The sequence below is a fragment of the Dromiciops gliroides genome, chromosome 5 (genome assembly GCF_019393635.1).
Source record: "Dromiciops gliroides isolate mDroGli1 chromosome 5, mDroGli1.pri, whole genome shotgun sequence".
Classification (NCBI taxonomy): domain Eukaryota; kingdom Metazoa; phylum Chordata; class Mammalia; order Microbiotheria; family Microbiotheriidae; genus Dromiciops; species Dromiciops gliroides.
The window spans coordinates 27640959-27666784 of NC_057865.1; the positions used below are offsets into that span (position 1 = coordinate 27640959).

The 25826-nt window shown below is 39.8% G+C and overlaps 1 pseudogene; it reads left to right on the plus strand.

Moving 5' to 3' along the window:
* The first annotated feature begins 2002 nt into the window (after window positions 1-2002).
* LOC122728683 overlaps window positions 2003-25826 on the plus strand; it is a 183435-nt pseudogene continuing 159611 nt past the window's right edge.

Sequence of the window (25826 nt, forward strand, 5' to 3'; positions counted from 1 at the left end):
TAAATAATCACTGTGTAGACTGATTAAAACAAGCTCCCTGGGGCCATTTTGTAAACCTTTCTAGTTCCATTAGAGGTAGCAATGGACTATTAAATGGCTTAGCACAGTGCTTGGTACAAAGGGAGTGTTTAATAAATGTTTTTCATCCATTCATTCCTCTGGGGTGTGGAGTCTGAACTAATAGAAGGGGTTGGAAGGACCAGCACTTAAAGTAATGATGTAATTTAATGGGGAAGCTTGAAATTTTTTATAAACATAGAAGCAAAACTATTCCAATGGTCCACAACCTCAGAGATGGTAGTAAAACTATAATGCCACACTGATCCTTTTTGAACCAGTTAGATTCATCAAAGGAAAAATAATCAAAACAAAATAAAACTCAAGTTATTTTGATTCACCATAGGCCCACCATGAAGAAAGATGATTTTCTATCTACTTAAACAAAGGGCTTGCCAAACTCAGAGATCCATGGCAAGAATGATAGTATGGGAAAGCTGCAGATGGAATCCCAGCTTCAGACACCTAAGTAGCTAAAATACAGAAGCAGAGTTGGCTGGAAGTAAAATTGTGAAACAGGGCAACACTCCTCTTGAATTCCCTTCAGCTCCCAAGGATGGTTTTCAACCCTTCCTTTTTGTCCCTTTTCTTCCAATGTGATCTTGCTGTACCACCATCATCTTAATCATTAAGTGTTGTTGTCCTAAGGAACTCAATCTACCAAAATTATTTCACACTGTGTTATCCCTTCTAGGGTTCTATTTTTTTTTTTTTTGGTGAGGCAATTGGGGTTAAGTGACTTGCCCAGAATCAAAGAGCTAGTAAGTGTTAAGTGTCTGAGGCTGGATTAGAACTCAGGTCCTCCTGAATCCAGGGCCAGTGCTCTATCCACTGTGCCACCTAGCTTCCCCCTAGGGTTCTATTTTTAAAGAGGACTACAGAAAGGAGAAAATGCTGAAGACAAAAGAAAAAAGCACTAATATTATGAATTCTGGTATCAGAAGACATTTGGTTTGGTTTTTTTATTTGTTTTAAATGGGAGACCTTTCTAGTTCTTTCAAATCCCACTGCATATATTTTTACCAATTCTGTCTATTCTAAGTCTGACCCTCTGCAAAAAAGGTTTTACAAATAAATCACAGAAAAGACCAAATTGTTGTATCAACCCAGAAAGGTTCCTCAGCTGTTCTGGAGGAAAGGTGCAACAAAATATAATTAGGTGTATGTGTATGTGTGCATATGTGCGCGCGCACACACACACACACACACACACACACACACACACACACACACACACACACTAACTTCTCATTTTTATGCCCTTCAGCAAGCAATAGTCATATCATTGGAAACAAATCTTAAATATTTGGTTTCAAATCCCACTGTAGACATGATGGCTGCCTGACCAGAATATCTCAGAGTCTAGCCTCAATTTTGTCATGTGTAAAACGGGAATAATTATGCTCATTAAACTTCTATAGAAACACAAGTAGTTATTCTGAGGTTTTTTTTGGGGGGGGGGGTTGTTTGGTTTTTTTTTTGTTTGTTTGTTTGGTTGGTAATGTGGGAATTTATTTTCATTTGAGGACACTGCCTTTGGGCTGAGATTAAAAAGCCTTAGGCATTCAGGGTTTTTTCTGTGTAAGAGGGGCTGGGGCCCCTCATCTTCCACTTCAGCCGAGCAGAGAAACCCATGGGCCTTAGAGAATGCCAGCTGGGTGGATAGCTGGGGAAAGCCCCAGCTCCTTTCTGCCCTTAAAGGAACTGATCCAGAGATCCCAGACTTGTTCTGCCAGGTCCTGGGCGCGTAACCGGGGGCACAGGCCCTTCAAGCCCTAGGTGTGGTACACACGGGACACTCGAGCCCCACCAGCCGCAGCCCTAGCATGGCCAGGGGATTAGCTTGGGGTGTTCAGGGGCACAGGGAGCCTGAGGTTTGAGGGGAGAGAAGGAAGATATATACTGGGGAGTTAGACAGTAAGAGGACAGGACAGATAGAAAGTGGATGCTGGAAGATGGACAGAAGGAGGATGCCGGAGGACTGAAAGTCTGTGAGGGAGAGACACTAAAGTGGTGGACAGACAGAGAAAGAACGGTATGGAGAAAGTTTTTTGTTTGTTTGGTTTTTGGTTTTTGGTTCTTTTTTGTTTTGTTTTGTTTTGTTTTCAGTGAGTTAGAAGGGAGGACAGCAGAGGACTAGGAGAACACAAGGAGGTTGGTGAGAGAAGAAGCGCTTGGGGTTTTGTCACAACAGTACAGAAAGGGGGTTCGCTAAAGAGACTGAGACTGCAGTAGTGAGAGAGAAGTTAAACAGTGAAGCAAGGGGCTTAGAGTTAGAAGAAAGGAGGAGGAGCAGTGAAAGTGAAGCAGGGGAGCTGGAGTGAAGGAGAAAAAGAGTTAAAGTTGGAGAGGACTGGAGGTGAACAATTCCAAACAGCATACCCTCAGGCAAGAGGCAGCAATGGCCCTTATTATATTAAAAGCAGTCAGGTCTTGTATAACTTTGCATTTCTTATCTCTTGCATTTATTTTTATAAATAAACTCTGCTTTGATTATTTAATTAAGAGGTTTCTTAATTGTTTGCTTATCAATTTGGGAGCTGAGCAGTGTGGAGAAATTTTTAAAAGGCCCTAACAGATTGGTTTAGGAAATTAATAGCAGTCAGATAGCCAGCCAGTCAAACATCCACAGATTAGCCCCCCAGTCAGATTAGGACCCAAGTCAGTTTAAAATATTTTTACATTTGAATGGCAACCATGGCAGGACTTATGGCCCAATTATAATTTTTCTATATTTATAATATTTCATATAAGTACAGTTATATAATTTTTAGATTAGTTATAGGTAATTTTTTTTTTTACAGTAAGGAGATTGGGAGAGTAGACAAAAAGGAAGACACCACATAGTAGAGATATAACTTAGGGGCAGTATCTAAATCAATCAATCCATCCATATTTATTAAGCACCTACTATATACCTGTTAAAGTACTGTGCTATGTGGTGAAGATACAGAGACAAGATAGTCCCTGTCCTCAAGGAGTTCACAATATAATGAGCAGTACACAGGGGTTTGCACAAGGGGATCAAAATTTATAAGGCACTGATATTCTTTGATTCAGAAGTACCACTACCAGGTTTGTCTCCCAAAGAGATCAGAGAAAGGGAAAAGGACATGTATGTACAATATATACTTATAGCAGCTCTTTTTGTGGTGGAAAGAACTGGAAACTGAGAAGATGTCCATCAACTGGGAAATGGCTGAACAAGTTGTGGCATATGATTGTGATGGAATACAATTGTTCTATAAGACATGATGACCTGGAAAGACTTATATGAATTGATGCAAAATGAAGTAAGCAGAACATTGTACACAGCAACAGCAATATAGTAAGGATAATCAACTGTGAAAGATGTAGCTACTCTGATCAAGACAATGACCCCTGGGTCATTTCTAAAGGACCCAAGATGAAAAATGCTATCTACTTCCAGAGAGAGAGAGAGCTAATAAACTCTGAGTACATATTGAAGCATGACTTTTCTTTTCATTTTCCTTTTTTCAACATGTCCAATAGGGAAATATGTTTTATATGACCACATGTATGATATCATATCGCTTATCTTCTCGATGCATAGGGGAAAGGCAAGAGGCAGGAAAAAAAATCAGAACTCAATTTTTTTTAAAGGAATATTTAAAATAGACCATCTTTCAAAAAAGATAGTAAGACACTGACTAAGCAACTTGTACTCTTCCAGTGGCATAGAAACAAGTGATATTATCACTTAAACACCAAAAATAATTAGTCCAAATTGGAAGCTACCAAATGATATGCCAGCAGCCACATCAAGATGAGTTGAGTTCTTCCCTGACCTACTAGCCCACTTCTTGGCCCCCTCCAATAGGAGCACTTTTAATGCTAATTGCTTTGACCTAATTATGTATAGCTTGCCCTAGATGCTCAGCATTACAGCTATATTAAATTTGAGGAACTGAAATTCATAGTTCTCCCCATCAGTTAATTTGGGACCAGTAGTCAATCTGACAGTTATGTGGCAGTGACCTTAAATACTGGGCTTTATAGACTAAGGTACCTTTTTTGTGAAGTAGTGATAGACCCCTAGACACTAAGGAAATACAGAAAGTTGAGTCTGTGAAGTGAAAGATGGTAGGAGGAGGTGGTAGGGATAGGGAGCACAAAATATGAACTCATTCACTTTTTCATCTTTTTCATGTTCACAAAACTTTACAATGGTAATAGACAAATGACAATGAATCTTGATCTGGTGTCTTCATATGCTTATCTCTTTTTTTTCTCCATAAGGAAAAGAAATGGGACTTTAAAATTCAGCCACTTCAAGGAGAAGACACAATTCAAAAATTTCTAAATTCGGAGTGCATATGTGAAATAAGATGGCAATAGTATATGCTGGAGGAATACTGAGCTTTTTAAATATGATTAGAATGTACAATTATCCATACTTTCTTTAAAAAACTAAAAGGCAATCTTTAGAGCCAAATTGGAAAAGTTGGTAGTGCGATGATCCAACTCCTTTCCAAGGTAAGTTGTATCTTTCAGCAATGATAGGAAAATTTTTAATGTGTTATGGGGGAGGGGGAGAATTTAAAATATCTCTTGCTGTTAAATATCACCATGTTTGTATACATTATTGTATGCGCAATGCAATGTCATACTCCATATTGTCACAATTTGGCAGGCCATGAAGACAGCAAACTTCCCACCACATGAGAGAGTTGTCACTATTGTGTGCAGACTACTCGAGAAAGGAGACTCATCCAGGCTTCTGGGGGAGCTTTCTAAATAGAATATCTCCAAAGAGATACATGTGAAATTATGGCTTTTGCCTATTCACTGAGTAAAACAACTGGCATCTTTCAGAGACTATGCATCATACAAAGGAGACCTAGGAAGAGACATTAGAAATAGATTGCATCCTTTGGCATGTGATGAACATCAGGAAAACTGAGAAGCAATTGAGCCTCCTTGTTCTCCTGCTCATTTGTCTCTTTGTCAGTCACCATGCCCAGAGACAAAACCCTTACAAAAATGGTAGTAAAGGGGGACAGCTAGGTGGTGTAGTGGATAAAGCACTGGCCGTGGATTCAGGAGTACCTGAGTTCAAATCCGGCCTCAGACACTTGACACTTACTAGCTGTGTGACCCTAGGCAAGTCATTTAACCCCCATTGCCCCACACACAAAAAAATGGTAGTAAAGGACAGCTCTTCAAAGACTCAGCAGCCCATCAGATTCTAGGCCTCTGTCAAAGAATTTCTTGCCATTTTCTTCCAGTTGTCCTTTTCTTATTTTCCCCAAAGTAGTTCCCAGTTGGCACATTCCATAGGAAGGCTTAGAGAACTCAGTTAACAGGATGTTTGAGTTAGAAGGAGTTGTGCAAAAGACCATTTCATGTGATATTTTAGAAGGCTCTTTGGATGTGAACATGGAATCACTGAATTTTTGAGTTGGAAGAGACCCTCAGGAATTTTCTAGTTCAACCTGAGAAGAGATCTTGTTGCTAATGAGTGATCATTAAGCCTATGTTTGAAAACTTCCAGAGGAAAGAAACACATTACCTTCAGAGGCACTTATTGAACATTTGGATGGCTTAAGTAATTAGAAAATCTTTTTTTTAACTTCACAATGAAATTTCTCAAAACTGCCATCTAAGGTGCCTTGTTCTGCCCTCTTAGGTCAATCATTCATCCATTGAAGAAGTATTGATGGGGGTGGCTAGGTGGCACAGCATATAGAGCACTGGCCCTGGAGTCAGGAGTACCTGAGTTCAAATCCAGCCTCAGACCCTTGACACTTACTAGTTGTGTGACCCTGGGCAAGTCACTTAACCCCAATTGTGAAGAAGAAGAAGAAGAAATAAGAAGAAAGAAGAAAGAAGAAAGGAGAAAGAAGAAAGGAGAAGGAAGAAGGAAGAAGGAAGAAGGAAGAAGGAAGAAGGAGAAGAAGGAGAAGGAGGAGGAGGAGGAGGAGGAGGAGGAGGAGGGGGAGGGGGAGAGGGAGAGGGAGAGGGAGAGGGAGAGGGAGAGGGAGAGGGAGAGGGAGAGGGAGAGGGAGAGGGAGAGGGAGAGGGAGAGGGAGAGGGAGAGGGAGAGGGAGAGGGAGAAGGAGAGGGAGAAGGAGAGGGAGAAGGAGAAGGAGAAGGAGAAGGAGAAGGAGAAGAAGAAGGAGAAGAAGAAGAAGAAGAAGAAGAAGAAGAAGAAGAAGAAGAAGAAGAAGAAGAAGAAGAAGAAGAAGAAGAAGTCTAGCCCTTTCACATAATCTTAAGGACAGATTTTGCTCCCATGGCTGCCATTTGAACTATGGACCTAGCTTAATCACACCAATCAGTACTTGAAGTACTCACAGTCTCTTAATAAATGATATTTATGAATTTCTAGTTGACTTGGAAGTATGAAATATCCTAAAGTACTGTGCAGATGATTTTTAAAGAGGCAGTGAAACATGGTGGAAAAAAAATTGGAATCAGAAGAATTAGAAGACCTGATACTAATCCTAGTGCCCTCACCTACTGCAGGTAGCATGGTGTAGTTAATATTGTTGGCCTCAGAATGAAGAATGTTTGGATTCAAGGCTTGCTTTTGGCCAGTGAGTCTTAATCTGGCAACCTCTTAAAAAGGTTTTGATAAGTGTATTTCAAAATTAGCCTCCTTTGGGTTTCTATGTATTTTATATATTTAAAAAATATTAATCAGAGGTGGAGTTCATAGGTTTCACCACACTGCTAAAGGGGTTCATGTCACATCAATAGTGAAGAACATCTGCCTTGGATAGTCACCAGCTGTTTGATCAGGACAAGTCAAAAACTCTTTGACCTTAGTTTCCTATAAAATCAGAGTTATAATAGCACCCAAATCACTGGATTGATGAATGAAACATGTAAGTGAGTTGCTTTTCAAACCTAACAGCATACTATAAATGTGATTTCAATGTGTATTATCATAATATATAATGGTTATCATCAATTGAGAGAGAACTAGAGAACTAGGCTTCTAAAGTAGTATTAGAAACCTGGCAAGTTCCAGGTTTAGCTTCTGGTCCTCAGTTAAAGAAGCAAATAAAGTATTATCAGTTATTCAAAGAAGACATTTTAGCTCAACTTTACCCTGTCCCAAACAATGGTGGTAGCAGTGACAGCCAGTGCAACTTTCTCAAAACTGGAAGAGATATTGTCACTGGGAGAAAAAATACTTTTTCCTTCTTCTCCATGTAGCCATTCTGATTATTTATTTATTTTTGTTTGTTTGTTTGTTTTTTGAGGGGCAATGAGGGTTAAATGATTTGCCCAAGGTCACATAGCTAGCAAGTGTCAAGTGTCTGAGGCCTGATTTTAACTCAGGTACTCCTGAATCCAGGTCTAGTGCTTTATCCACTAGCTACCCCCATTCTGATTTTTTTTCAGGGCAATTAGGCTTAAGTGACTTGCCCAGGGTCACACAGCTAGTAAGTGTCTGAGCCTGGAGTTGAACTCAGGTCCTGCTAAATCCAGGACCTATGCTTTATCCACTGAACCATCTAGCTGCCCCATTCTGATAATTTTAAAAAATGATCCGTCTCCCTTTCCTATGTCAAGACTTTTCAAATATTTGTAACTTGCCAACAACAAGTTAGTCAATGCAGCTCTTTACTTTTATCCTGAGAAGAGAGAGCTCTTCTTATGTGGCTTTTTACCCAAAGATCTTTATGGACTTAAATCACTGAATCATAGTGGTGAATTCTTCAAAGGGCACATAATATCCCTAAATTCTTAGCTTTTAGGAAGTGCTTTTATTTGTATATGTGATACTATCTCTCCTTTTGTTGATGATGACGACAAAGGTAGAGTGGTAGAATTCATTGGCATAATATGTTGAGACAGACAATTATTATAAAGATAACTACTTGTGCAGATTATACAATAAAGAGCAAAGGAACATTACCTGGCAGAATGAGTGATTCAGTCAGAAAAAATAATAAGTAGCTAGCTACATAATAGCCACACTATATGGGGTCTATGGGAAAAACATCATCCAATAGCCTTGTTTCCAAAAGATCAAGACTTAAAGGTAACAAAAAGGATTGAGGTCAAGAACATGCCCCTGACAATTGGAACTGTCTGAGAGTGGAATTGTCTGGCTCAGGACATAGTAGACTTCCCTTTTGGGAGGTCATTAAGGGAAGATTGGATAGTCACTGGCTAAGTAAACTGTAGAAGATATTCCTGTTAAGGAAAAAAGTTAGATTAGCCAACCACTAAGTCTACTTTCACCCCCCCCTTCCCCCAGAATCTAGGATTCTGAGATGATGACATGCCTAGGGTACATATTGAAGAGCAAAAGAACCTTGCCTAGAAGAATGAGAAATCTGGCTAAGAAAAAATAGGGCTTTCAATCAGGAGCTACATTACATAGAAGCCTGGGGTAGAGACACTTTCCAACTTGAGGAAAATGTCTAGGAAGATAACCAAATCCCTTTGCAAGGCAGTGTACAGGCATCTTCCATCATCAGTCTGTAAATATCATAATACGTTGGCCACAGAATACCAGATTTCAGGAATGGATGCCCTATAAAGGCCAGCCTTAGATAACATTGTAAGACGACTGGGAATCATCATGAACAGACTTTAGAATTCCATGATGCACTTAGCACCATCCTCAAGAGGGACAGCATAATTTGAGCTCCTTCTTTTCTTCATTTACATTTTGTCCATATTGAGAATTAATATCCCTCCATAGGAAAACCTGCTACATCAACAAGTTGGACCATGGCTGTTCAAATGTGCGCTGTTTAGTAAATATTCATTTCAACAAACATTTATTAAGTAGCTTTTATGAAACAAGCAATATGCTGCGTGCTGAAGATATAAAAAACAAAAGCAGAACCCTTGTGGACAAGGGGCTTATATTCTATTGAGGGTAAGGGACAATATGAACAAAGAAAATCTAATGTAAAATGAAGACAAAATAACTGCAAGGAACAAAACATTAATAACTGGAGAATAGAAACCAGGAAAGGTCTTCAGTAGCAGGTGGGACTTGAATTGAGTTTCAAAGGAAGCTAAGGATTTTAAAAGATGGAGACAAGGAAGGCATACATTCTAGGGTTAAGGGACATCCTGCAGAGAGGTGGATGGCAAATCAAGTATTTATTAAGTGCCTAAAATATTTATTATATGTTTATTACATATGTATTTGTATGAGCATATTTTTTGCATGTTTTCTATACATTAGACTGTGAGTTTCTTGAGGGCAGTAACTTGTTTTGCCTATTTTTTTGTATTCCCAGCATTTCACATAGTTCCTGTCACATAGTAGGCATTTAATAAATATCAACATCAAGACAGTGATGCATTGACCTGCAAATGAATTAGCTTTATGTGAGTCTGAGCTATGCACTATCTCCTCCGGACTCATCAGAGTCCAGTGGCAAGATATAGGTCAAGACACCTGGTAATGGCTCCAGATACAGTAGGAGACCTTGGCCTTTTAAAGTTAAGGTCTTTCCCAATAACCTTAGATAGCACTGAAGAAATCCAGGAAAAACAAGGAGATAGAGAAGAGGAAAGAGAGCATTCCCAGCATAGAAGACAAGTATAAATGCATGGAGATAGAGGGAAGAATGTCCAGTAGGAGAATTGGAAAAAAGACCAAAGTCAATGGAATGAAGAGGGAATAGTATATGAGGGCATAAGAAGTCATGAGGGACCTCAGAATAAGAAGGGCGTTATTATAACTGAGTTTTCTTTATCTCTGCTATATCTACCAATTGGACTAAAACTCCATGAGGTCAGGGACGTTTTCTATCCTGCACTTTGTAACTACTCCAGGACCTTGTACAGAACTTGGAAAACAAGAATTAATCAATAATAATTGTTGACACTCATGTAATGATTTTAGAGATATTATCTCCTTTGACCCTTTCAGCAATGAGCTAAGTATTGTTAACCCCATTTTTTAAATGAAGAAATGGAGATACAGAAAGATGAAATGATTTGTCTATAGGGTCAAAAGTAGGATTCGAACCAGTTCCTTCCTCCAAGTCATTGCTCTTTTCTATTATATGCAATGGAACTATTTAATAAATGGCAAAAGAATGAATAAAGTATATGTAATCTGGTTTAAAGGGAATTAATCAGAGAAGTCCCTAATCAAATTACGGAATTTCTCTCCAAAGAATCTCCTTGTGACTATAAAGGAAGCTATGAGAAATAATTATTAATATAAATATCTTGGGGAACCCAGTGATCTCCCTTTCTTTATTATTCCTTATTCCCCCCAATGCATATACTCAAAGGCCAATTCTCCTGAAAGTACGATTCATTTGGGATGGCAGCCTACTAATGTGGGCTGTCATTTTACTGCTAAAGGACTTTGAGTTCTCTCATTCAGTAAGTGTGATAAGCTGCAGCCTGTCAAGTTTTCCATCAAGTTTAGTACATGCTAGAGACCTAAGGATGTGTTGAAGCATGAGACCTTTTCCTTTTATCTCCATTTCAAATCTGTGTGTGTGTTCTCTGCTTGATCAACATGGTGTGCTGGGTATTGGAGGAAGCCAACCAACAGACAAACAATTCTTTTACAAAAGACCCAATGCTGATTTGAACACAAATAGGACAACAGCTTAATACTCAGATTCACAGAATTTCTGAGTCATATAGGACCTCAGAGGCCATCTAGTCAAACCTGTATCTAAGCAGAAATGAAATCAACAATATACTGGACAGGTGGGTATCCATCCTTAGCTGTAAGACCTCAGTAACTGGAACTCACCACCTCCCAAAGCTGTTTCATTACACTTTGAGGTGACTGTCATTTTTAAAAAGTTGTCTTATTTGAAAACCTAAATCTGTCTCTTAGCAACTTTCAGAAAACGTTCTTAGTTCTTCCCATTGGTCTGAGAAGCTAAACATAAGAAGGTCACATAACTGAACCAATTATTTCCTTACATAAAAACTAGACCCCACAGGACTTGGTCACTTGCGGATTCAGAATCAAAGACCCAATGCTTTCCTTTTTTGTCGGGTGTATGTGAGGGTTAAGTGACTTTGCCCAGGGTCACACAATTAGTGGTCAAGTGTCTGGAGGCCAGATTTGAACTCAGGTCCCCATGAATCCAGGGCTGGTGCTTTATCTACTGCACCACCTAGCTGCCCCCAAACCACATGCTTGTTTAATAAGGAAGGGAAAGGACAGTTGTCCATTGTAATTTTAGGGCTAAGCTTAGGGGAAAGAGCTGGTTCACATCTATGCCCTTGATTTTATATTGTTATTTGTCCTGTTCTCATTTAGAAAAAATCTTCAAATCTTGAGAGAAGTCAGAAATTGCTAAAGCACAAGCACCAGACTCTCTGGACTCTTCTATTTCTGCCCAGAACCCTCTGTAGTCTCCTTCTCTGATTGGTGAGTTTCCTCCACAGAACCGCCATTTGAGATGTGCCATGCCAACCATGCTAATTTTTTAATCCAGTTCAGCTCCCACCTCTCTTAGTGTCTCTAGAACTTATTTATAGACTTGCAGCCCTGTGCAAGTACCCTCCATTCTGCAGTTCCCTTTTATGTGTTGTCTCTCCCCCAATAGAATGGAAGCCTCCTTTAGGGCACGGCTTGTCTTTCTTTTTGCTTGCATTTGTATTCCCAATGACACAGTGTCACAGTGTCCAATGGCACAGTGATTGGTATATAGTAAGAATTTAGTAAAGGTTTTATCTTATCTTATCTAGTCCAAAACTAAGTAAAAAGCAAAAGAAAAGATCCCTTCCTGGAAGAAACAGCCAAGTCAGGTTTGTAGGTGTTGTTAGTGTTATTTGTCCTTTGATCTCAAAAGGATTATGACATCCTGAGGTTGATGTCATGACTTTCAGTGAATTAGATTTACGTGAGGCAGGTCTGTTGCAAAGTCCCAACCTCATTTGGGGCAACTCATGAATCTCCCTGGGTTTAGTTTCCTCATCTATAAAATGAGAGGGGTGATCGAATGACCTCTTGGGAGCCTTTTTGCTTCAAATCTATAATCTAGAGGTCATGGAGATGTTGTAGTTTGTATTAGGGACTAGAGAGGTTATCGTTACTGAAAATATTTTGTCTATTCCAAGTGGTCCATGAGCATAGTAGAATCCATTCATGAGTATGCCAATCCTGCCCAGTATTATTTTCTAAAGAGCTTTTAATACCTTCCCTTTGAAATGCATTTTGGAATTTTCCAAAAATATGTTCATCGATATTGGTAGTAATCAAAAATGGAATGTAGTTGCCTTTTCTGTGCCAAAGAAATCAATTATCTGAGCTTTATTTTTATTTAAATTCATCATTAGCTTTGCTTAAATCCTCTATTGAAGGAGGTTGCTTTCCCCTGCCTCTTCCAGACATGTGCTACAAGTCCAACAATCTGCCTGTGCTACCTCTGTAAGACGCTCCAACTCCTTAAGGGATGGCAGGACCCTTGCCACTTAGAAAACAGAATAGCTCTCACATGCAGACCAATAGCCTGATTTTGAGGGGCCCTTTGATACACATTTAACTATCATTCATCTATCCTCCTCTGATGACTAATATGCTTGTTCAGTGATAGAGCTTTCTGGATTATGAAAGTCTATAGGAATAGTATTCAATTCACTAAACATTTATTAAGCACTTACTATAAATAAGATCAGGGCATCCTGGTGGCATACGTGTTCTTGTCTGGAGTGAGGAAAACTCTTATTTCTGAGTTCAAGTCTGGCCTCAGACACTTACCAGCTGTGTTACCTGGGTAAATTGCTTAACCTCTGTTTGCCTCAGTTTCTCCTCTGTAAAAGAGCTGGAGAAGGAACATATCAAACCCACGCCCAGTATCTTTGCCAAGAAAACCATATATGGGGTCAGAGAAGTTATAGATACAGTTGAAATAACTGAACACTAACAGTGGTGAGAAGGATAGAATGGAGACAAAAGTGAATGAATCCTGTGCAAAGAGACCATATGGGAGAGAAGTGAGGGCCTGAATTGCAATGATGGTAGTGTAGTATGGCGAAGAGAAGGTATATTCAAAAGATATGGAAAATGGAGTTCGAACAATAGATACATTTTTGTAGCCCAAGATGCTTGTTTTACTTTAAAATATAGTGGGCAAAAACCTCCTCAGTAATTAGTAAGATCTCTGGGTACAGGAAAGGGGAAAAGCTTCTCATCCCACTGCTGATTACTCCCCTATTTCAAATAATTAATTACCTATTATAGAACCTAAAACCTGCCCCTATACTGTAGCAGTTTTCAAATATTCATTGCTTTGCCAACCCTCAGTTTCATGCCAACTGATGATGACACGTGCGGTTGGCAAAATGAACAGAAACATGTATCTGGACGTGCAGTAAATCATCTTGCCTCCATATTTGGGCAAGTACCCCACGACTTGATAAGAATAAAGAAAAGATGGAATAGGCTAGGCACAGAAGACCCAGTAGTAAATGACTTTAGAACTGTACTGTTTGGATAAACCCAAAGAATCCAGCTTCTGGATAGGAACTCAGTATTTGAAAAAAAAAAAAACCCTGGAAGATAGTATGGCAGAAATTAGGCATAGACCAAATCTTATACCTTGAACTAAAATAAGGTCAAAATGGATGGGTACATGAATAGACATAAAAGGCGATACCATAGGTAATTAGGAGAGAAGGAATAGTTTACCTTTAGATCTTTGGAAAGGAGAACTTTTATGATAAAACAAGAGATAAAGAATATTATGAAATGCAAAATGGATGATTTTGATTACATTAAATTAAAAAGGTTTTGTACAAACAGAAGCAATGCATCCAAAATTAGAAGGAGACAGAAAGCTGGGGAAACAATTTTTATTAGCCAGTACTTCTGATAAAGGCCTCATTCTAAAATATATTGGGAAACTAAATCACAATTTATAAGAATCCAAGTTATTCTCCAATTGAGAATATGGTCAAAGGATATGAACAGGCAGTTTTCTGATGAAGAAATCAAAGTTGCCTATTGCCATATGAAGGACGTCCCTTCCTCAAGAATCTTATGTTCTAATGAGGCAGACAATATATAAATACATAGATAGCTCTGAAACACAAATAGATCCTATGGAAGGCTACCTGGGAAAGGAATTTCTAGCAATGCACCAAGTCAAAAAGGACTGAGATTAAAACCTCACCACTGAAACTTACTAGTTGTACCTTGCCTAGCTAATCACTTAAACTTGATAAGTCTCAGTTTGCTCACCTCTTAAATGTGGGGTTTGTACTAGGTGACTTCTGATGTTCCTTCTGCTCTAAAGCTATGATTCTAAGATCCTCATCAAAGAAATGTGTTTATATCTGTATATGTATGTCCATATGTATATATGTATGTATACATACATATATCAATATAAATATACACCATACTTCCATCTATGTAATATATAACTATAACAGAATATATTAATATATACATATTAACTCTAATGTCATATATTAATATATAATAATACCACCCTTACCTAGCCCTGTTGGGTGAGAATGAATAAGATCATGTTACATAAAGTACTTTGAAAAGCTCTAGAAGGCTTATATATGTCAGTTACTATTATGTTACATAAAGTAGTTTGTGAAGGGGAGGATAACTATAACAACTGAAATTTCAGGGCAGGCTTAACAGAAAAAGTAACAAACTGAGCTGAGCAATGAATGAAGAAATTCTAAGAGGAATGAGGTGAGGAAGGAAGGGCATGTCAGGCTAGAATAACAGCACGTGCAAAAGTACTGGAAGACTGGAGGTGGAATAATGTTTTTGGAAAAAAGCACGAAGGTAGAGTGCTGTACAAGAGAATGAAGAATGAGGATGGCATCTTAACTTAGACTGGAAAAGGAGGTGGTAGTGAGATGTGTAGGTCTTTAAAGCTCATTTCATGAGTTTGTATTTTATCCTAGAGGAAATTGGGAGCCAGTGAAGATTTATGAGCAGGGAAAATCCGGTGGCTGAACCTATGTCTCAACAAAGTCCATTTTCTGAGAAATCAATGTGAGCTCTATCATCAAACACCACATTTCACAGGACTGCAGAATGTTCGTTAGGACCTCAACAACCATTCTAATCTATCCCTTACTGAATTAAAAGCTACTTTATAATGCACCCAACCAGAAGGTATCTTATGTCTACTTGACCACTTTCAGAGGAGAGAGACCCATGGGATTGGTCATATATACTTAGTGATCCATTGCTAGGGAAGTTTCCTCCAATAATGTCGATTCTAGCAAGTATCTCTCAACAATGATAATGATGATTTAGATGACACTAATATATAGTACTTCATGATTTAGAAAAATACTTCATCTATATTTTCTCATTAGTAGAAACTAACTTGGTCTTGTAGGCCAAGGCTTTGGGAGCCCAGCAAGTCACCTTCACACAATGAAATTCCAGAGATCACTTACCTGAAAAATAAGATTTATAGGACCATCTGCAAATCACTCATATACTGCTATTAATATACTAAAGTGTCATTATAATTGATACACAATCTAATTGTTATTAGAAATAATAATAGCTCACATTAATCTGGTGCTTCAAGAAGCACTTTCCAAACTTTCTCTCATTTGATCTTCACAAGAACCCTGTGAGATAGGTGCTATTATTTTTTCCGTAATAAACAATTTTATTTATAGTTTGGGGTTTGAATTTTTTATCCTTCTTTCCCTCCCTCTCCTTCCCCCTCCCTGAAGCAACAAAGTAATCAGATATGGATCTATACATGTATGATTATGTAAAACATTACTATATTTGTCATTTTTTTTACAAAAAAAACTTGATTAAAGAAAAAAATGAAAGAAAGTAAAAAATATCCTACTTCAGTCCATTCTGTCAATGTTAGTTCTTTCTTTGAAGGTGGATAGTATGTTTCATCAATAGTCCTTTGGGATTATTTTGGATCACTGTATTGTTGTTATAGGTGCTATTATTAACCTCCATTTTGGAGATGAGGAGATTACAAATCAGAGAGTTTAAGCCATTTTCCCAGGATCACATAGCTATTGAGTGCCTGAGGCAGAAGCTGAGCCTAGGTATTGCTGACTATACCTTCTGTATTCTGTTCATTGCACTGAGCTGCCTCATTGTAAAGCCACATCCTTTTTACTTTGGAAAAGAAGCCCTATAGTGTCCCTTGCTAGCTCCTAACCATGCCAATTACCACTGTGTATCTCTTTGCAATATATCCTAGCAATCAATCAGCATCTGTGGCACAGCAATCTGTGCCAGATACTGTGCTAGGTGCTTGGGGTATGATAGAAAGAAGGAAAGAATCCCTGCTCTCAAAGAGCTTGCCTTCCCACAAGGTAATCCATGAGGTTCCATATTTTCCCAAACAATAAATAAGAAAAAGCAAAAAAACCCACAAGTGACACACACGAATCTAAGAAAGACTGTCTAGTCTAATGATTCCTGAACTAAGAAACTAGGAAGGTCTAGGTTGGGATGAGGGGAGTGGGGAGAAAGAAAGAATGGTTTACATGGGCAAAAGGAAAACCAAGAAACCAAGAAGAAATCAATGGGTGGGGCCTATCTGAAAACCAATGAACACAGTCTATTCCCTTGTCAGCAGAAGCAGGGGAAACCACTGAGACCAAGCCCCCTTGTCTTTGCATCTATTACTATAATTATCTTCTGGCTGCTCCTAATTTTAATATCACAGCAGAACATGCCAGAAAAGGAATTACGCTTCCAAAACCAGCTTCTAATTAAGAGAAAGGAACACATGGATACAAGGACGTGGCTGGTGGGTATTCATTCTTTGAGCCACTCTCATGTAAGATGTGGCACGTGGGGTCGATTTTTTAGGAGTCACTGATGAATCAATGCTGGTTTGTGGCCACAGCAGTAGAAGGATGATAAACATGCATTAACAGACTGGGCGCCATAATCACAAGGAAGAAGCGTCATTGGTTTAAAATGCATACTGTAAGTGATTCTGGAGCCACTAAAAGGCAGTTATTAAACCACTATGAAAGACTGTAGGCCGATTTTGTCAGAGTAATTAAAAGCTCTCATTAAGTTTACGGCTCCTTGGACCATTGAAAGCATCTCAAAAATGGAGGGGGATCGCTAATTGGGGCATTATGAACAGCGGACAGGGTGACATCTTGAGTTCAGCAAGAACAGTGCTCAGTGTGGAAATCCTTTTCAATATGGTGAAATGGGAGAGCCTTGGCTTTGGAGTCACAGGTTGAATCACTATCATTTATTAAGTACATACAATATGCTAGGCACTGTGCTAAACACAGAGGAGACAAACGAAGCAAAAAACTGTCCCTTCCATCAAAGAGCTTACAATCTAATCAAATCACAAGACTTAAGTTCAACCCTTGACTTTGCTGTTTGCCACCTTGGTGACCCTGGGTAGTTGCTTCCCACCTTGAAGCCTGTTTCCTCAACTGTAAAACACAGGAGCTAGGTTATATTCTAAGGCCCCCTCCAGTTCTATATAGATGACCTTTCCTAAGGGTCAGAACGTTGACATAAAGACTCTGGCATCTGTGTTATCTGTCTTTCTTCCCTCTCCCCACTTTCCCCCCAGTAGCAGTATGGATGAGGGAGCATGGCAAACATTTCCCATTCGGATTCCAATCTTCTTGTTGTTTGTCCATCATCCTTGAAGAGGACCATGACACTGGGGTGATATCATACATGACTTGCACTAAATTGGATTTAAATGAGGGAGGGCTTTCTCTCCTCCAGAGTCTTCTGTGTCCAGTGGCTAGATATACATCAGGACAACTAGTGATGGCCCAGCATGTTTAAGGTAATTGGGGTGAAGGGACTTATTCAGGGTCATACAGCTAGTAAGTGTCTGAGGTCAGATTTTAACTCAGGTGTTCCCAACTTCAGGACCAGTACTCTATCTACTGCACTACCTAGCTGCCCCAGGATTGCAATATTCTATCTTAGTTCTATGAATCATCTTATGTTAGACCAGCCCTCATTATTTTGATGACTTGCTCCTGCATGAGTATTTCATAAAGAATGTCTGTACCTACTTGCCATAAAAAGAGCACTCAATGGGAGTCCAAGAGCCCATGGAAATTTCCAGGAGAGGCTTTCACTTTGATTTTGTGAAATCCCAACTTCCTTTCCCAAGAGATTAGTCAACCAAGGCCTGGAATTTCTAATTCCCATCCCTTATTCTAGCAGAGGGAAGAGCCATGACTTGGTTCCCAGGTCTATAAATATTTGCCAAGGAGTTATTCGTAGGCTTTTAGAACTGGAAGGGACGTTAGACCTCATTGAATCCAACTCCCTTTTTAAAAGAAGGATTGAACTGAGGGCATGAGAGGTGAAGCAGCTCACCAAGGTTATACAGTTAGCAAGTACACAGACAGGATTTGAACCCAGTTCCTCTGACTCCAAATCCAGGATTCTTTCTGCTATACTATGCCATGCTTGTATCAGCTTCAGCACAGATAGGTAACACGTAGCCCACCACCCTCCTGAGTGTGATAGGAAGCAAATCAAAATGTCATAGGAAAATCCTTAACAAAATATTTTTAAAGAACAATAAAATATTCTTGTGGTGTCATGTCTGACTCATGACCCATTTAGGGTTTTCTTGGCAAAGATACTGAAGTGTTTTGCCATTTCCTTCATCCAACTCATTTTACCGATGAAGAAACTGAGGCAAACAGAAGTTAAGTGACTTGCTCAAGGTCACATAGCTGGTGTCTGAGGCCAAATTTGAACTCAGGTCTTCCTGTCTCCAGGCCTGACATTCTATCCATTACACCACTTAGCTGCCCAATAAAACATATATTACATTAATATGTGGTTTTCTAAGTCAATATGCACCCACAGGGATCCTTGCATATGGTTTAGAGTCCCTCACTCCTATTTTAGTTCAATGTCATTGGCCTGCAGTATCCCAGGATACTGCAAGACAAACAGAAGAGGTTTGACAGGGATTAGAAGCTGAAAGGGACCTTAACATCCAACATTCTTATTTTACAGCTGAAGAAACTGAGCCCTATGGAGGTAAAATTTACAGAGGTCATACATAGCAGATGTGGGATTCAAACCCAAAGCCTCTGACTCCAGATACAAAGCTCCTTCCCTTCCACTAAAGTGGCTTCTAATTCCAATATACAAGTACAAGAACTGGGGCTAAGCACTTTGCTTAAATGAGACCCAGTAAGATCAGAGGCAGAAAAAGAGAAAAAGACAAATGTACTCCCCCCCCCTCACACACACACACACACACACACACAGCTTTCATCCCTATGTGATAAAATAATGGAATTTGGCAGACACCCAGGGGTCCCCCTGATTGATTTAGTATTGTTTGAATTGGGTAAGAATGAGAAACTAAGTACCTGATTAAGGATGATTGGATGGAGGCCACACCTGGCCAGCCCTGAGTGACATGTTGGTGTACTACTGACATCAGCAAGAGACCACTCTCAACCAACAAGCTTAAAGGACCTCCCCTTTGGGGGAGGGAGAGAGGAAAGAAGAAGTGAATGCTCACTCATAAAAGAACATTCTTTTTGGTGAGGAAGAGGCGAGTGACAGGAGAACAGGAGTCCCCCTTGTCATTTGGGACATTGACTTGGTGGCAGAATTTCACATGGGCTGCTAGAAAAGGAAAGGTTTCTGTCTCTCTGGCTATACTTAATAGCTCCAAGCTTTAACAAATCTTTAAAAGCCTAAACTCTTGCTGAATTTATCAGTTATTTTAGCCAGCTCCCCCCCCCAAGACTGGGGGGCAGATTAGAACCCACATTTAGATTTTAAACAACGCACCTAACTGTCCCTGAACACCTTGAAGAAGTGTAGATTTGTGAAATCCATTTTAATCAATCAGTCAATATACACTTATTAAGCACCTTCTAGGAATGCCCTGCACTAGCTTTTAGGGACACCAATATAAAGAATGAAACAGTTCCTACTTTCAAAGAGTTTCTGTTCTAATGGAGGTGAAAACAAGAATGCATATGAATGTTATCTGTTGTCCTTTGTTTTCGAAGAGGACCAATTACATCACAGGGTGGTGTCTTGACTCATAAGTGAATTGAATTTAAGTGAGGAAAAACTGCACAAAGTCATCAGCCTCACTCTTTCTCCCAGAGTCATCCAAGTCCAGTGGCAGGACAACTGGTGGTGGCCTAGGATGCAGTAGATGACCTTGACATTTTCAATGTCTGACCAAGGTTCTAAGCACTTAGCAGTGCCTGCTTCAGCCACCTTCGTGGGCGTTGGAACAAATTGTTCTCATCTGCCAATTTCCCCAGGGGATGTCTTCACATGATGGGGGTAGACACCCCCTTAACTCACAGACAGGTTTGAGGAACCTCGGTTACCCTCAGCCTGGTTTTCACCTGTCAGCTGAGACTGTTTATCAGGGTATGTTCAGTGTGCATATTCTGCCACAGGTGAGAGGTGAGAGCCAGGTAAACAGCAAAGGTTGATGAGTAATCTTGAAAAGGGTTCTGCAAGCCCTCACATGAAAGGTGCTGGTCCTCCCTGAACACCCCATACACTTAGTATTATGTGACCTTGGACAAGTCAATTCTCTTCCTTGGGCCTCAATTTCCTCATCTATATAATAAAGAATGATCTCAATGGCCTCTGAAGTTCCTTCTAGCTAAAACTGTAGGATCGCGTCTCCTTCCTGCCCAAGATTCTTCAGGATTCTGTATCCAATGCTGAGAGTGAGTGGATATTTTTGATTCTCCTCATGGCAATGTGACTAGTCTTAGCTGGTACATCATATTCTTTATGAGGCCTCTGCTCATTTACACACAAGGTCCTGAAAATGATATGAAAAGAGTAGATATGCTGGGCCTATATGTAAATGCCTCCAATTATTTTGTGCTTCCAGTGTTGAGGAGTTAGCCTATTGCCATGACAGAAGGGGACAGAGGAGCATATCTTATTAGGAAACTTTTCAGTCTCCTCTTTTGGGGGGGGGGGGCAATGAGGGTTAAGTGACTTGCCCAGGGTCACACAGCTAGTAAATGTCAAGTGTCTGAGGCCGGATTTTAACTCGGGTACTCCTGAATCCAGGGCCAGTGCTTTATCCACTATGCCACCTAGCTACCCCCTCATTCTCCTCTTAACCTATGTTACCACTTCTTAGACCACAGGATTTTAGAACAGAGGGGGACTTAAGAGATCATAAATTACATTTCTACATGAAAGATCCCAGGATTTTTACCTGTTTATTACCTTCTACAGTAATAGGAAAGGCAGGAGGTGAGGGGGGAGTTGGTGGGAAGATGATGAGTGCCATTTTGGACATATTGAGTTTAAGTTTGAGATGTCTGAAAGGTAGTTGGAGACGTAAGATTGAAGGTCAGCAGAAAGCTCAGGAAAAGAAAGGTAGGTTTGAGAATCATCAGTATAGAAATGTAGATCAAGTAAATTAAATCCAGATGGGAATTAAATCCAACAATAACTAAATAAGAAAAGAAAAAAAGAGTCAACAGAACAGAGCCTTGTAGGACACCTACAGTTAGAGGGTGTGGTTTGAATGAGAATCCAGCAAAGGACACAGAGAAGGAGGATAACCATGGTAGAAATGTGTCCTGAAAACCTAGAGAGAAGAGAGTCTCCATGTACTATGAGTGACACAGTATAGAGAGGCCCATCCTTGGAGTCATAAAGACTTGAGTTCAGGTCCTAACTCTGATACACATGTCTGCGTGATCTTGGCAGTTCACTTTAACCTCACAGCAACCCCAAATAATTCTCTAAGACTGAGTTACAGAGGAATTGAAGATCAGCTTGAGTGAATGCAGGAACAAGGAGTTTCATCCCACTAATCCAATCACGGATCTATAGTTAGATATATATGTGTGTGTGCATATATTTATAAATATATATGTATGTATGTGTATTATTTATTTTATATATAATCTACACATGTATATATGTTATACATATATGCATATACATACACACATATATATACACATTATATACATATGTGTATATGTATAAAACACAAACCATCAGAATTTTATAGTGATAACATGGCTATATCCTATACCTTGGCTTAAATTTCCATTTGGTGGTACCCAAAGGGAGTCTGTGATCTTGCCATGTCATAACAATTCTTCCTTAGATGGTGCAAATCACTTTATCTTCGCTATCTCATTTGAGCCTCCCAACAACACTATGCAATGGGTACTCCAGCTGTTAGCACCACCATTTTATAGAGGAAGAACCTGCATCTCAGGCTAAGAGACTGTCATGGTCTCATGTCTAGGAAGTGTCTAATGAGGGATTAAACCTGAGTTGCCCAGCCCTAAGACTCCACTATGCAATTTGGTCCAGGGAACTTGCATGTCTCAATTTCCTTCCTCTAGTTGACTAAAACAATGAAAATAGAGGGGAAAATAGTTCCTGGGAGGTAGGCAAAGCCCTTTAACCTTGGGTGCTCCCTGGAGACCATGGGTCCTAGATTATCAGTATTACTTAGCACTTAGCACACTGCCTGGTAATAAGTAGGTGCTTAAGAGATAATCATTTACCCAACTGTGCTAATAACCCCAATATCAATGGGAGTCTAACACTACTACTGTCCCAGGATCTATGTCCTTAAAAGTTTCTTTCCCTATTGACCAAACCCAATGGACTGAGATTTTTTCTGTTGTAATATACATAGCACACAGAGCCCTGGTTTAAAATAATTTCACTACAAATTGGACAATTTCTCCTATTTATTGCACTTGGATATAAATTACTCTCTCTCTCTCCCATATGATCAAACTGAAAAAAACCCTTCATATGTGTGTGTGCATGTGTGTGTATGTGTGTGTGTGTGTGTGTGTTTTCCTCCTTGCCTGAGGAACAAGCAAGTGGCACAGAGATCTGTGGTGAAATCCTGAAGGACTTTTGGGAAACTTGATGGAGATTACACAATGGAGAGAAGGAGGGAGATCCAACCCTACCAAGAACCTGAGATGCCCCTGCCCTCAGTCCCCTCAGGATGCTTCTCAGAATTTTAGAACAAGAAAAGTTCTCAGACCAGAGGATCATCATTTTCTAGCTAGAAGGGCCATCTCATCCAAGACCTTTATTTTCCAGAGGAGGAAATCAACATAGAGAGAGGCAAAGGAGTTTGGCCAAAGTTGCCCAGATAACAAATAGTCAAGAGCACAGGTATAAACTCTTGTCTGTCGATTCCAGAGCCAACCCTCTTTTCACCACACCAAGTAGCTTTTGCAAGACGGTTTCAGAGAAGTGGAAATGCATTCTCATGTTCATTATCTTTGGCTGCAGATTTCCTTAGAGGAAATTTGCCAGTCTGACAAATTGGCCAATGTGTGGCCAATCTCCTCCCAAACTTTGCAAATGTCAATGGGTATGAGGGGCATAAAAACAAACTGCATTCCATATCAAGGCAGAGTGAGCCATGGGCTCTCTTTCATCATGAGGGACCATATGTTTGAATTATGCATCTGAGATAGGGCTGCCAGCTTCACCAACAGGCAAAGAACAATCCTTTTTAGACAAAAGCTCATGGATCCTGACATCAGCAAAATTCAACTTGCAAACAGCAACAGCTATCAGGCCAAGATGCTGACAAATCCAGGAAATATTCTTTCATTTGATATCCACAAATGGAGGCTCTCCAGGGTCCTGGCCATGGATTCATACCCCAGCAAACACTCATATACACAAAGCCTATTGGGGATGTCAAGTGCAGTCTGAAAAGGGACTAGCTAGATCTCAAATGCCTTAAAGGAGTGCACTCAAAGTTACATGGCTCCGGTGGTACATTAACCATCACTACTCTCCTAAAAATAAATAAATGAATGAAAACCCCATGACTACTTGTTGTTTGTGGTTCATTCTTGAAGAGGACCATGACATTAGGAGATGATGTCATGACTTTCAGTGAATTAGATTTAGGTGAAGCAGGGCTATACAAAGTCTTCAGACTCACTCTCTCTTCCAGAGTCATTTGGGTCCAGTGGCACAATGTACATCAGGATGATTAGAGATAGCCCCAGATGTCTGAGATAATCAGGTTAAGTGACTTGCCCAGGGTCACACAGCTACTAAGTGTCAAATGTCTGAGGCTGGATTTGAACTCAGGTCCTCCTGACTCCAGGGCCAGTGCTCTATGCACTGTGCCACCTAGCTGCCCCAACATATACATTCTTTTAGGAACTAGATACTACTATAGTAATTTATTCATCCTTCTCACTCAACTTAATTTGTATCTATTAATTACTTGTGTTATTTTCAAATAAAGATTTATGAAGTCCAATTGAAGGACATCTTATCTTGCTTGCTTCATAGTGAGTGCAGTAAAAATTATTTGTGGTAAAGGTATATATTGGAAGTTTTAGCTGAATCATTTGAGAGATTGCGAACGCTACTGAAGTGGCTTTTGAAAGAACTCCTTTTTGGGGGAGGAGAATGAGAGGAACTTCTGGTACATGAACTTAAAAGTGAGGGCAGGAATGGAAGTTCTGGTTCTCTGGCTGCTAAACTTAGCCGTGGCTATGCACTTGTGGGTGAAAAGAGTTGAGAAACACGTGGTTGGTGTTCGGCTTTGGGCATGCTGGTTCTCAGCCTGGTGGGCAGTTTGGGATTCGATGAGTTTTATAAAGGAAAATAGACTAAGTTTAGATCTAAGGTCATTCATCTGTATTTTTACTTCCCTAGTTCCCTAATTGGTATCACCTTTTGTTGTCTAATTAATTCCCAAGCAATAAAAACTAACCCCTCACAGATCATAGCTCAGAGGCTTCTTTTTCTTAGTGGTCTGGGAGATTTGGGAAAAGTTAAAAGGGGGAGTTTAATGCTCTGTATTTCCAATTTTGAATCTCACAGTGAGGCTATATTGCTTTGTGCTGTCTGCTTTAACTACTTATAAAACTTGTATTTACTTCTTAGTGAATGCTGTACCCTACTGAATCAAATCTAATTGAATATTTTAATGCAGAAATTATAGATATCATGGCACAATGGATAGAGAGGTAGTCTCCGATTCAGGAAAATCTGGGTTCAAGTTCCATCCCTTACATATTGGCTGTGTGACCTTAGACAAGTCATTTACCCTTTCCATGCTTCCATACTTCAGATTATAAATAGGCAGATGTCAATTTGCATTAGTAGAGGGACTTCCTCACCGTGGGAATACTCAACACCATTAAAGAATGGTAAAGATAAAAATGCTAAAATCAGAGATCTTGCTGACTAATTAAAAGAACATTAAAAGGATGAAGGCCACAGGGGACTCAGTAATTCTGCCCTGAGCATCACTATTTTATAAGGAGGGGCTTGAATGACCTCACTTCTAACTTTTCTAATCTAAGTTCCTACTTGTCAAAAACTTTTGAAGACTGCCATGGACTGCTGACCCACTGGGAAATGGTGGCCCATTTTTTTTTCTCAAGGCAGATGACCAAGCACTTTGTAAAACCACAAGCATGTAATAAACAGCCTGCCTTGTCTAAGGTTATTTATCATCACCACCACTGAGAGGACAGAAAGTCTTCTCCTTGACAAGAGTGAGAAGTGCTCCATCACAGGGGATCATGCCATCCTTTAGGAGTATTGACCTGTTCAGTCACAGTCAGATGTCTCCCTCTCTTCACTTACCCACAATCCCCACTGTGTTTGTTGATGATGTGGGACCAGGCAGGAGCTGAGGAGACAGGCTACTCAATCAGTTGGTAAAAGACTAGGTCATGACATCCTCATAGGAAATTTAAAAAGGATTTTTATTTATTAAAAAAGAGGGGGGTAGGAATAAGTTGATTCAGTGAGATGGGTTCACTGACAATCCAGGGCCTTTCAGGAGATGCTAAAGCCACTCAGCAAAAGCCCAGCTGGGCACATA